Source organism: Trachinotus anak, unplaced genomic scaffold (genome assembly GCF_046630095.1).
Source record: "Trachinotus anak isolate AG129_WGS33_773 ecotype Australia unplaced genomic scaffold, CSIRO_AGI_Tana_v1 ptg000007l, whole genome shotgun sequence".
NCBI lineage: Eukaryota > Metazoa > Chordata > Actinopteri > Carangiformes > Carangidae > Trachinotus > Trachinotus anak.
Window position 1 is genome coordinate 14,781,819 of NW_027273858.1, and position 10,124 is coordinate 14,791,942.

The window sequence follows — 10,124 nt, forward strand, 5'->3', positions numbered from 1 at the left end:
TTGGACTGACTTTCAGTGATTTTAAATAAAAATACTCATAACTACTCCCTGCACTAGTATGTTCAACATTCAACCCAAAACAACAGTTTACGTATGTAAACATGGTTTTGTGAATGAAAGTGAACCTGTAACCATGTGACTACAACCCTCAAGTCAGGAGCTAACTACACCTGTGGGTGCAATGTCAGCCTATATAGGCGTTGCGCACCTACACACTCTTCCTCTTTCTACCGACTGGGAAGGAAAAGACAGGGCCATCCTTCACCACCGAGTGACAATGAATGGTTACAGGTTCACTTTCATTATGAAATAGTGTTTACATAAGCAAACTTCCGTTTTATTTCATATCAGTGAACCTGTAACCATGTGACAACAATACCAAATCAGTCATGAGGAGAGTGAAATGGCACCATTTATAGGTCAAAGCTGTACAGGAGGAGGTTTCAATCACATCCCAAAATAACAGCAGAAAACAATCAGCTGAGTTCAAATATTTTAATGTCAACAACTGAAAAAGAGTTTGAACAAAATAAGTGTCCCCAGGTTTGATAGGAATAACACAAACATTCTGGATCCCATCTATCAAGTCACTAACAGCAAAAACAACTCAAGCATCTGCTATAGCCCTGAGAACATATGAAGGGACAGCAGAGGAAGCCAGGTTTAATCTATAAAATCTGGTGAATGTTGATGAGGACACCCAATTAGCTGCAAGACACACATCCTCCAGGGATGCACCCCAAAACAGTGCCCCCAAAGCAGCCATTCCGCTCGTCCAGTGAGCCACAACCCCTGATGGTGACTCCACTCCTGCATGGGCATAAGCCAGGGCTATGAGATCCACTATCCAATGGGCCAAAAGTTGCCTTGAAACAGGTTTGCCCAATGTGGACCCCCCCATATTACACAAAAAGTTGGTCTGAAGCACAGATGGACCTTGTGCGCGCGCTATATAAAATCTGAGAACCTGAGGCTGAAAGGCTGGGTTTGGTAAAAGGTGGACTATCCTGTCCCCATCACCAAACCTGAGACATGCCTCATCCACAGAGAGAGCCCCCAGCTCGATCACTCACTTAGCTGAAACAATATCCAGGAGAAAAACAGTCTTCCAACCTAGAAGCCAAAGGGCAATGCTTGAAAGCGGCTCCAAAGGGGGCACGCATAGAGCCTTGAGAACCACCTGGAGGTCCCAGGAGGGCAAGAGAGGCTTCTGGCACAGTTGTCGCTGCCTCGCTCCTTTTAAAAACTGGGTAGCCAGGGGATGTGCACCCAGAAAGACACCATCACATCTGTCATGGACAGTAGAGACTGCTGCAAGGTAGCCTCTGATTGTCGACTCTGCCCAGCCAAGGGTAAAGAGGTGCTGGAAGAAGGACAATATCACTGAGATGTGACAAGTCAAGGGGTCTTCCCCTCCACCATGGCACCAACCACTGAACACCCTCCATTTGCTACTATACTGCAGCTGCATGGGGGGAGCCCGCAAAGCTTGGAAAGTGTCCACTACCTCACCATCTAAGCCAAGAGAGAGCAGATGTTGCAGTTCAAGGGCCGAGCACCTTGGAGCCTCACCCTCCTGAGAAAGACCGGCAGGAGAGGAGAAGGAGGGAAAGCATAAATTCTCACTTGAGGCCATACTATGCTCAAGGCATCTGTCCCCAGTGGTCCCAGAGGGCTGTGCATCAATGCCCACTGCCGGGGTGAGGACCACCCCTTGACAGCAGATCTGCTGCCACATTCTGGGGTGCTGGTCCTTCTGAGGTCCTAAAATGCCCTCAGAAACACACCCTTGGACTGGGCCCACAAGTGTAGCCATCACACCCTTGCATGCAGAGGCGAGATTTCAATTCCCCATGATGGTTGATGTGGGACACTCCGACCATGCTGTCTGTTCTCACCATGACCTGTCTCCCCAGAATGAAGGAGAGGAAGTGTCTCAGAGCCAAGAGAACTGCCTCCATTTCGAGGAGGTTGATGTGCCACCCCTGCTGCACAGGGCCCCAGTAACCCTGGACTCACAAAGTTCCACTGTTGTGAACCAATCGCCCGCCCTTATGGCCTGAAACAAAGGCTCCGATCTGAGCATGTGAAAGAGAAGTACCTTAAGATATCTGTTCAGCCCTCTAAGAGCCAGAGCAGCAGAACGAGATTCATCCCTCACTTTTGTCTCCAAAACCCCTGAAAACAAGGAGGGCAGCCCCTGAAGTTCAGGCGGTATCCAACCTCCAGAGTGTTGATTACCCATGGACAAGAGGTGCATTGATACCAAACCCTGAGGTGGGCGATGGAAAAAGCTGGCACCAGAGAATGTGCCTCGTCATGCAGTGCTGCCTGGGTCTGGCAGACATACGACCAGTGCGCTCCTGAGAGAGAGGGTGAGAACGCTGATGGCCCAGTATCTGCTGCCAGAGCAGCCCTTGCCTCACATTTCCAGAACTCCTGGAGGAGCTCAGCTCTGCAAATCAAGAATGCTGGAGTGTACTACGTCCCAGTAAGGGGCTTGTGCCATAGGTCTCAACTGTTGAGCCTGGTGAATTGACTGTATGCGCAACCTGACCATCTGGCCCTCATCCAGTGCAGTTTCTGCCACAGGCCCAAACAACTCACTGGGAGTTATTGCGACCTTGAGAACAGCAGCTTGATCTGCATCTGCCAATCTAGACTGGCTCATCCAAATATACCACCGGGCCATGGTCAGCTGTGCCATAGAGTTACCAAGAACCCTGGCCTGACAACTAACTACTTGGATAATTGTGTCCATGACCTATACCATCTCCGGCAAAAGGTCAGCTGGGCTCTTAGACTGAAGGTCCCAAATCAGCCCTTCCAGGACACCAGCAGAAGCAGCCGTGAGGCCAAGGCAACAGACTGATGAGCCTTTACTATCAACCCATTAGTAGTACGGTATTTCTTATTGGAGTGACGGACAGCCTTACTGCCCTTGGCTGGTGCCCCAGCCAAAACTGGGTCAAGCCCACAAAGGTTGAGTCCACCTTTGTCACACCATCCAGGCCATGCTCTGCAGCACCATCCAAGATGCTGAGTGCAGGGCGGGGTGCAGTAGCCTCTCTGGGTTGTGCTGCACAAAATCTGGGTACACTGGAAGATGGGCCTGCCTCTGGCCCCTAGGGTCCTGGTCCAGTGCAGAGGCTATTGGTGGAGAAGGTGGAGGAGGGAGCCCAGCTGCTGCTGCTGTCCGCAAAAGCAGGGCTTCCACAGAAAAATCATTGGACTCAGGACAGTCTTTACTCACCTGGGAGTCAGCACCACACCCATCATCCTCATCATAAACATCTACCTGCCCAGAAGAGCCACAGCCAGAGCTGCTGGACTTATCCAGATTTCCCAAGGCAGCAAGGGATACAGCATCAGGGTGCGAAGGCCTGCATGGAGGAGCCTGGAGTGGCAATTCCAAAAGGCGGTGCTGAGTTGCAGCCATACATTCAATGGTCTTACGCATTTCCTTCAAGTGCTTCTGCCCTTGAAGAACGACCCTTGGATTGCAGACCTGGTCATGCTCATTTCTCTTGCAGTTTCTTACTGGCCTTCCTCCCTCCAACTGGCTCACCTGAACATGGAACTGGATCCTGGCCAGGTTATATATATATTATACTGTCCTCTGGACCACCATCCCTCATATCACTCCCAGGAGACTCCATACTGTCTGGCAGGGAATACACAAACAGAGTGTTTCCAAACTAGCAGAGGAAGACAACTGTCAGTCAACAGAGTTAATAACACGATCCGGTGCTGTTCCAGAGCATTAAAACATGCGATCTCTCTCACTTCTCTTCAAGGAGAAAGACATTTACAACATAAGCACTTACCACCGTTCCCAGTGTGTGATTATGTCCCGTGACAAGCGCAATCATCACCTGCAAACAAAACAGGCAAACTCATGGCACGCCGAACGGATGCCTAATGCAAGGCAGCCGAAAGCCGGCAGGTCAAACCAATCTACCAAGGTAAAACAGATAACAAAGTGGTATAAGCTCTCACCGACCAGGAGGAAGAGTGTGTGGGTGCACAATGCCTATACAGGCTGACGTCGCACCCACAGGTGTAGTTAATTTGGTATAATTGCTCTGGAGGGTTGTAGTCACATGGCTGCAGGTTCACTGAAATGAAATAAAACACTGAATGTTTGAGTTGATATCAAAGAGAACAAGTATCACACAGCTTTTCCAATGAGGTCGCCACCAACTGATTTTCTTTCATTAACCTTCAATGGATGGGTATATTTTATATTCTCCTATTTCAAGAATAACCCACAGAACTATAGCTGCAGGCCAAACTGACATGTTATTGTATCTTTTTAATTCTCTTTTTTTTTTTTTGACTAAATACTGAATGCTTTCATGCCCAGGTGAGCTCTCAGAAATGATGAATGAGACTCCTTAATGGCTTTTGTGATTTTTATGAGCACATGAAAGGTACACATCAGTGGTTATGTCTGCATACAGATTAGTAACACACAGTATGCTGTCTTTGTCTACTGCTTCTCCATATGTCAGTTTAGTAAATGATCCTGTAAAAAGGGCAGGTGTTTTGCCTCTAAAGCCCTTCATCAGTTGTGATTTGACTGGTGCAATGAAGAATCAGAATAAAGCGATTAGTATGTTTGTATTTGGGGCAAAACAATGGTGTTTGCTGAGGTTACATATGTACTTATCCAGTACAAATATGATACTACACATATGCACGTACACAAACACCAAATGAGAAGAGTGCTGTATTTGTTATACATGTCCATTATGAGATTCAGTGCACATATACTGCAGGGAAACAGAACAAAGTTGTTCACCAGTAAATTGTTGTTTTGTGTTGTTCAGTTTAAAGACCTCATCTCACTGTTCTCTCATAATGGCATGTGCATGCAAATGTGTGTATGTGCATGTGTGTGAGAGAGGGAGTACTTAGAATGATCAGTGCCGTTTATCATTGTTTGTCAACAGCCCCACACGTTTTATGTTTACCTTCATGAAAAATGAAAAACCAAAGGTACCAAAATGAAAGTGAAATTCATATCCTTGAAACATTCATCATCAGAAGAGATACTTAGCTGTCACAAAAGGGTTTTACTGTTCTTTGAAATGTAATTACCAAATACTACTGTTATGATTAGAGATGCAACACTGAAGGCTGGACCGTGTGATGTTGGTAAAAACAAAGTGAAACCTGATGGTTTGTTTGCAACTTCTACTCATAATATGACCTTGAACACTTATCAGTGTTGTGGCTTGGTGGACTGCTCTTATTATTTTCATTTTGAGTAAAATGTGCAAACAATGGATCATAAGCAGAGTATACTGGACACAGTGAAACTCAGGGGGTTGAAACTCTGCTGCATCCTGCAGCTACAGTATCAACGAGAGGCCATTTTGTTTGGATGGTATGTCCAGATCATGAATACTATCACTGAGAGCAGTTCCAGTCAGATCAATATACTGTAAATGTGCTCCATATATCAAACCACCACTTTCACAACATCTGAAAGGCAACTCAGAATAACACCAATATGTTCATCTAGGCTTCTCTCTGCCAGCAGTGGCTGACTGTCTTGGAAACGTGAGAGGTAGCTGAATGTCTGAAAAAAACTAGTTCCATGGCAAGTAGTCACTGTAAATACAGCGGATAAAGTTAAAATGGGACGGGTGGGTATATGTTTAGAACCAGACAGTTTGTAATGGGTGGTCTCATCTACATAGAGCATGCTGTGTATATTACCCACAAGGATATCTAACAAAAAATCTATTGCATTGACTTTATTGAGCCAAATCCTAAAATTACAGAATAAAACTGAATATTGTACACAAAGGATTATATTCATTAATCCAGGTTCAGCCAGGGTTCAACACATATTGCTGTTATATATATATATATATATATATATATATATATAGTAGCCATTAGAGGGGAGACGAGGTAAGAATTAATGAGTTAGCATGTCTTTTACTGAAAGCTCTCAGTTGCCTGTTAAATACATGGACTGTATATAAAAATGGACATAAACTCTGATCTAAAAAGATCAATTTTTTTCTGGTTTCAAAAAACCAAGATGGCGACTGACAAATCTCAATCTGCAAGCTTCAAAAAGGCAGTTCACAAACCACTGGGTGACTTCACGGTTGGTTGAACGTAAGTTGTATGATGCAACGGCTGCACCTAAATCATCCGCTATCATTTGACCTCGAAGCACAACCACTGATGCTGTGCTGTTTCATGGGAGGTTCACGATCTCACAGATGTTTAGCTAGCTATTTAGCAACAGTTAGATGTATGCCATTTACGTATACAACAGGAGTTAACAACTCATAACTTCTTGCTAACTTAGCTAAAAGTCAGTGGCATGTCACAGAAAGTGGTAAACAAGTTATAAACTGTGCAAGCACAATTAAATACACAGTATAGAAAATTGTTAATCATTCTCAAGTTGTGACTGCTATTGGCAAAAGATAGTAGATAGACCCAATAGCAGACATTTTAGCATGTTATAGAAGGTAAACCACAAGTATAGCTAACTGATAACACTGAAGAGGACTGTACTCCTTTTAACTGAGTCCGGTTACCTTACACACTGGCATTGCTTACTGGGAGCTCGATGGTAATGAGCAAATCATTAACAAAATTTCTTTCGCCAGTGATAAATCTCTATTCGCCGAGCTCATCTTGTATGGTGAACCACCAAAGCGGAAAGTTTAATTATCAGGTAAATGTATCTATCTGCATGTAATTTCCATTATTTCACAATTTTTATGCATAAAATATATTTTTGTTGTGCATTATGAGCCACAAGGTGTCATTTCCCGCTGCCATTTTTGTTTGTTTAACACATTGTCATTGTAACGGAACTAATGTTCGTGTTTGTTACACTATTATGTGCAGTTTTTATGGAAACCTCAGAGTGTCTTCAAAAACACTGGTACATGTCAATATGTCAATGAGTAAGTGGATTGTTTGAAAATTTGGCTTTTTGTTTTTGAGAAAATCACATAATAGCTGACTTAAATGGTGTCATGAATGCAAAACAGTGTAAAACAATAAGTCAGGGTTCAACTGGCTATCAAAATGTTTGCAAAGCACTTTGCTTGTCTGACTAAAACATATGATGCTTAAGTGCGTAAACTCTGAAACTGACAGGGGTAAAAAAAAAATGGGTAATTTCTATCATTATGTCTTGGAATATTTTTCTTGTCACATCAGGAGGGCGCCGAACATGTAAATGCAATGTCTTGGGGTCAGAATCAGCATGACCATCTGTTGTTTGCCACATCCCCCAGTCTCCCTTGTTATCTGACTTTTCACTGTGAAGTGTGAACTGTCTGTTAATGTTGAAATGCCATGAAAATAATATTTCAAAGGGCAATTCCTCTGAAATATATTAAGACTCTAGAGGCATATCCCCCATAACAGAAAGTTTGAACTCTGCTCTAAAAATGAATTTCTAATTGCTTGTTTTAAATGACAGAATTGATTTCTGACCTCTGGTTTGGTTTATTTTTCTGTATTCCAGCATCATCACAATAACCTCATGTCCTTACATGTAAAGAGAAACATTTTAAACCCCAAAGTGTTCATTTTTTAATGATATGGATTGGAAAAAAAGACATCTTGGGAAGCTGCTGAGATTTCTATCTCTAACTCTATACTGTGGAGGTCAGGTGAATTTAATTTGAGCTGTTCACGCAGTAAAAATCAACAGGAATATGTCTTTTTAGACACGTCTGAATAATCCACAGACCACGCTGTGAAGAGTTTTCATTGGAACCACCACGGAATTGCTCCTGAAAACCTTTGAAAATGTGATTTAGTGAGGGTTTAAAGGTGAGCACCACCCCAAATTATGCCTTTTCACCCTTTTTCATACAGGTTTGGCACGTGAAACCCTCACAGCCTGTGTTTGCCCAAGGAGCAGCAACCAAACAACATTTATTTTCACAACACTGAGTAGAGGGCAATGTTCCAAATGCAGACAGTATTAGATAGATAGATAGATAGATAGATAGATAGATAGATAGATAGATAGATAGATAGATAGATAGATGCTGTAACTGGAAAAAAAGTTCTTAGATTGAGACTTGTCAATATTTCAGTTTGTGTTGTACAAGTGAATGAGAGCCAGGAAGAGCTTTATATTACATTACAATTTAACATTTGCATAAATGTTTTTTTTCTCATCGATGTTCATTGTTGTATAAATATGTTCACAGAGTATTTCTCAAACAACAATAATCTCAAGGATCTAAGAACATTTACTTTTAAGCAGTAATTGGGGGGGTTGCATTTGTCACCTGTTTTATGTCAACACATACTTTATTTAGTGACAGCAAAGGCACATACATTGAGGTGAATTACTACAGTAACTGTAATCTCTGGCTGTAAATGATGTCGTCCACCAATAGCATTCTGTATCTGTGAAAATTGAAAGTTTAGTTTCAGTATTAGAATCTTTAGATTATAATTTTTTGTAAAACAAACAAACAAAAAGCTTTTGTTTGAATTCACTAATTAAAAATTTGCTTTAATCATGTTGTGTCATTTTATTAAAAAATCAACATAGTTCTGTATCAGACTGGACTAGTAAGTGAATTTTAAAGCTGGTATAGGCACAAATTTTTTGGCATCAATAGGCAAAAATTCTATAGTTGCTAGTTGAATTTTTTTAGCAAATTGTAATTCAAGTGATCTGAAAGCAAATTTGACCCTTGCACCTCCTCTTGGATATGTTTCGGGCTTTAAAAATCTAGCCCATGAAAGGAGACTTTGGCCAATCAAAGGTCTTCTCAAAGAGAGAGAGAGTGTTCCTGTTGGCAGTTCTACAATGCAGATAATCATGCACATCCATTCAGATGGCTATGTCAGTATCGGTGAATCGTTTCAGAGAGAACTTGTTGTACTTTTCCTGGACAGGTAACAGGCTGCTAACCTCATTGTCCTGTAAATGTGTTGTAATGGTTGGTTGTGTTGGTAAATGTACCATGAAAGCAGGCAATGAGTGGCTACATTGAATGCTGCTAATAGTTTAGCCCTCTGCTAACTGTAGCCAAAGGCTCACGGCTGCGGCTGTGTTGCTTGTGTTGCTTGTGTTACATGCGTGTATGAAATGTATGCATATTCCCATGAGGGGAGAGCTGCAGGACGGCAGCTGTATTTTAAGATTCTGGTGTTTTTTTGCCCTGATATGAACTCTTTACTGACATGTGTGAAGTTGCTGTTAAATGGTAGATGTTGCAGCCTGCTTGGCCAACAAGGTGCCATGCCATTTTCAGTATTTCACCATGGCCCCAATAATGCTCTAACCTTAAAGGGTCACCCAAATCACAAAAAAAAAAAAAAACACATTTGTACTGAACCATTCAGATAATTTCTTATTTGCAATGGTTCGGACTGATCCACCACTGAGACTTCTGCTCCCACCCCAATACAATAGATGTGAAGAAAAATATGTTTCATTGAAAACCGAGACATTGTTTCTTTTCAAAAAAATGAACAATCCACAGATATCATGGCAAACAGTTTTGATCTCAAACAGTTTGTATAAGAAATAGCTCCACTCTTGTAAGTGTTGTAGATGCCATCTTGAGGACAAGCTAGAAGTACCTCTCTGGTTAAAGAATTACTTTGTTTGAGCTGAAAAATGTGATTGCAGATGGAGAGGTGTTGTGTGTGTTGAATGGAGAACTTGTACCTTTAACTGTTTGTGCACAACCTTGTTATTAATCCACTGTTGGCACATCGTAACTGCTGGTAAAAGAAGAGCCAATACTGAGGGCATGACTCACCATACTCTAACTAACACTGGAACTGACACAGATTCGGTGTCTGCTAGTGTTGGATTTATGTCACGGTGGAAGAAATGCAGCTGAAAGGGCAGACTTTTTAATTTTTATTTTTTTTGCAAAACTATGAAATTCCAGTAACAGGAAAATCTATATAATTAAAAAAATGTGTGTTAACTGGGATAAAGGCAGCAAATAATCAGCTGCAAACTGTTAAAGTAATTCAGTCTTCACTCAGAACAAAACGAAGAATTACATTGAAGTCTTAAAGAATGATGAAACCATCCCTGCCATGTTTGTAAAGTTTTCAACAAAGAAATGTAGCCATCTGCCTGATTTTGAATC